Genomic DNA, 4,855 nt, shown 5'->3' on the forward strand with positions numbered 1-4,855 from the left:
ATTTATTAGTATAGTAATAATTTATTTTTATTTAATATTTATTAATATAGTAAAAATTAATTTTATTTAATATTTATTAATAACTAATATTTAATTATTATTAAAAATATTAAATAATAATTAATATTAATCAGGGTTATAATTGGAAAAAGTCACAATAAGTTCCCAAAACGTTACTGCACGTTGCGTTGCAATAAGTTAGCTTATGGTCATCAAACTTTTACGCAGAAAAAAAGCTAACTTATTGTTACCAATGCCTTAAAGTGATTTAAAGGTTAAATCTCTATACAAAAAGAGTTGCTATAGATCGACATATAATGAGGTGGGCATTGTTGGTGGTTGGTCCACTGGTGTGACAAGGAGAGAGGGAGATTGTTGGTTCGTCGATGACGAGCGACACCAGATTTGGAGATGGCGAAAATAGGCCAAATTTCTAGATGACGAAGATAAGCCACAGCTGCAGACGACGAAGAAGGGCCCGATGAATCTGTGATGGAGAATAAAGGCAAGATATGCAGATGGTGACAATTGCCACCATGGCATCATCAGTTTTGGGGGTATTCATGAAGAAGACGACATGAACCGATGATTTTTCCAATAATAATATAAAATTACATTATATATATAAGGGCCTAATCAAATGAGAACTAACTAATTTGTGGTAATCGTGAGGTCCAATCTCAACCACAAATCAATTATTAAATTAGGAAATTTATAATTTTGGGAATTTTTAATTAAAATTTTAATGTAAGGACATTTTAGGTATTTTTTCTCTTCTCTCATCTCTTCTCTCTCCGTCTCTTGGCCTTCGGCCACCGTCATCCGGTGATACCACGGTAATATCACAATGCATATTATATATGATTGGGTATCACACTGTGGTCGTTTTTGCGGTCGATCGGATATGTAACACAGCGGTATCACAATGCATCTTATATGTGCTTGAGTATCACACTGTGGTATCACCGGAGGACGGTGGCTAGAGGCCGGAAGACGGGGACGGAGAGAGGAGAGAAAATATCTAAAATGTTCTTGCATTAAAATTTTAATTAAAAAATATCAAAATTAAAAATTTCCTAATTTATCTATTGATTTGTGTTTGAGGTTGGATCTCACGGTTACCACAAACTAGTCAGTTATCTCATGAATGGACCCCTATATATATATATATATACACACACACACATATATATATATATATATATATATTGTTTTTTAGTTTTTATCATATAAAAAAGACAAAATAGGTAAAAGACGAAAATGTTCCTCATTTAAGTATAATCTAACTAATAGTGTTAGGTGGCGTTTGTTTTTTAAGAGGTGCTTAAGTCTGAATTCACTTCTGAATTTTAAGATGTGGTGCTGAAGTCTGAAATCTGAATCAATCAGACTGTTTGTTTTTACGTCTGAAATCTGAAATCTGAATCATTGAAATCTAGGCTTTCTTTGCAAGCATTGGAAGCTCTAAAAGCAATTAAGAGGTTTTAAGTGAAAATATTACCTCTAAATAATTCAGACATAATCAGAGCTTTTATGTTCTTAATTGAAAAAAAAAAAAAACAAACACACTTAATACCCTAAGGTCTGACCGATTCAGACATAAGATGGTATTAAGTGCTTTTTAGGTAAAAACAAACAAAACCTTAGTGTTAGGGACCACTTTTAAAACAAAATACAAACCACAGCTGCGACGACATCTTAATTTATTTTTGCCGTCTTAACTTGCAAATTTTTTGTTATTTTATGAAATAAATTATAAGTGGCTGAAAAAGGAACTTTTTGCCCTATGGTTATTTATGATAATATTGGGCAGTTTCAGTTTAAGGGCTTGACCCATTCTTGGTGGGTTATATGAATATTTATTTTATGGGCCGAATTGTTTTAAATGTTGGGCTGTAAATATTTTACTTATGGGCCAAACATCAGTGAGGTTTCATTATTACCTTTAAAATTATAACCCTTGTTATTTAATAAGTTATGAAATATACCAATAATTATAACCCTAGCAATTAGATTTTGAAAAGAAAAGAAGCGAACTCAGAATAATTATTTGAATCAGAGTTACGAGTTTTAAAGACAAAAGTTATACCCTGCCGAATTTTATTACAAATATGATTACAAAATGGTTAGAAACGTCTGAACTTTAAGGCCTTGTTTGTTTTTTTCATTTTCAGCTTTTAGTTACAATTTATGTTTGATTCGTTTAGACATTTTTTTTTAATTTAGACTGTTTTTTTTTTCTTTTTTCAGAGTCTCTTATCACTTAATAGGGTCTGAATAAATAAGAGGTAAACTAATTTCTTAATTGCTCTTATTTCCTCTTTTCTTTGATTCTCTTTGGCTATTGCTTCTTTCTTCACCAAGGACGCCACCGTTCTTTCATCGCCCATGTGAAATGAAAGCCCCCACCTTTTCTCTCTCTCTCTCTCTCTCTCTCTCTATATATATATATATATATGTGTGTGTGTGTGTGTGTGTATATATATATATAATTTTTGTACGTATAGGTTAGCTTAGAAGATTAATATGAAATAAAAACTTCTATTTGTGATCTATCATTTATCAAAAGTATCGATCTTTCCACAAACAAACTCATCGGTGTCAATCCCGATAGCATCAGAAGTCTGAAAGGCATCCAGAAGGTTCTTACTGTGTTCCATCTGTTAAGCAGTTGTTGAGATGAATTTCAGCAATGAGAATTTTATGAAAATCAAGAGAATTTTGCAAAAACTTTGCACCTGGTTTTACAAAAAACAAACTATTGGTTCAGACTTCAGACGTTTGTCAGTTTACAAAAAACAAACAATAACTTTTATTATATTATGAATGGTTTATGAAAGGTTTAGAAATATGATGGATTATGATTTGAAAATTACGAAAAAATTACGAATTCATGGATGTAGAATCACATATGCAACTCCTGTTCGTATAGGTTATGATGTTCTTCCCTAAATCATGTTCACATTCAATGTTTTAAATGCATTTTATGAACGCATCATGTTAATTTATAACTACGTCTAGTTTCATTGTTTACACGTAATTTTTATCTGATTTTCGTTTAATCATCGTTGAAGATATTATTTTGGTATTTATGTGATTCTCATTGGATCGTGACATGTTTTATATTAAAATCATGAACATATATGAAGATTGATTTTTTTTTTTTATTAACCTGGACATCCAACCCGTTATGCGAGCCGACTAATATAAAACGATCATCTGCTTTGCAGATAGTTCGGAATCATCGTATTTGAATCTCCGTGGCTACAAGGGGACTTTTATTTCTCCTTGGATTTGAACCTGGAACCTCCAGGTACTTTTGACCTTTGGAGTCAAACTCAAACTAACCAGACATCATGATTGTGGTTTGAAGATTGAATTTTGTGGATGGGTGAAGTGAAATAGTATAAAGATAAAGGATCTTGATGTCAACTTGTAGCATCCAAAATAAAACTTATGGCAATTTGGTGAAAGATGAAGGGGGTAATTTGAAAACTCTTTCATCATGTTTATTTATAGATCTTATTTTTAATGTTTTGAATTTTGATAGCTCCCCTTCCATTTTTTACACGGCCGGTCAAGAGAAAGTGAAGTCTTTACAACGCGACTCATACAATAAGAGTTGAATGTCAAGAAAACGATTGATAGAAATGTTATCATACAAAAAGAGTTGAAAGTACTTCATTAGTCTTTTAATTTTGTATTTTAGTTTAGATTATTTTAATATATTTAATATTAAATTGTATTTATTTTATTTCTATTTGATTAAGTAGTTATGCATATCCATATTTTTAAATTCATTTTATGTTTTGGTTAAATTAATTTAGTTTGTTTAATTAGACTTATGTTTAGCATTTATAGTATAGCTTTCGTTTTATCAGGTTTTTGTTAGTGTATATTTTTAAAAACCAATCATTGGGTGAATCTGTTTGGAATATTGTGTCATAATAATTAATGAAGACATTGTTCAATTATTATATTTACATATTTTTCTCTATAGGAACAATAACCAATTTTAACTTGAATGGTATGTAGTGGAACCCTACCCTTCTAATCCATTCAACATGCACTTATCTTTTGAGTCAATACTTCCAGCAAGTTACACTTAAATTCTTTTTGTGTTTGTTTGTTTAGATAATTATATTGTCTTTTTTTTTTAAACTACAAGAGTGGTGCCTGATTTGTTTGAGATTGACTCCAAATATCAAAAATATTAGGATGTCTCAGGTTCAAATCCAAGGAGGACTAAAAATCCTCTTGTAGCCATGAGGTTCAAATGCGGTGACTACATGCCATCTGCAAAACAGGTGGTCGCCTTGGGATTAGTCGGCTCGCATAACGGGTTGGATATCCAGGTTAATAAAAAAACTTGATTTTTAATTGGCAGCTATAATTTTCTTAATGTGTCAATGAAAAGAAGGTAACGTGCTCTTGTATGGTTATACCTAATGAAAAATAAAGCAACTTGTATCCTATGCTTTTCAGCGTATCATGTACACTCAAACACTCGTTAGGTGACTGAATTATGGTGCTAGCCTCATCGTTTCGATTCTGTGGAGAGTTTAGAGAGAAAACAAGTTAACATTGAGTTGGTTTACTAAAGGCTACGATTTTGGATTTTGGTGTACATGAAATGCTGCGATTTTTGGATTATGAAAGGATTACGATAGAATCATTAATTTTGTTACGATTTCTTGATAAGTTCATAACCTCTTGTAAAGTTTTTGTTACAAAATGTTTTTGTTATGAATTAAGGATTTGTAACTAAAAGTTACGGAAGTTCTTTTTTCCCAACAATATTCTATTATGATTATTGGCATACAACTTTTTGTTTGAGGAAAATACCAAATACGAA

This window comes from Cynara cardunculus (genome assembly GCF_001531365.2).
Source record: "Cynara cardunculus var. scolymus isolate 2C chromosome LG 1, CcrdV1, whole genome shotgun sequence".
Classification (NCBI taxonomy): domain Eukaryota; kingdom Viridiplantae; phylum Streptophyta; class Magnoliopsida; order Asterales; family Asteraceae; genus Cynara; species Cynara cardunculus.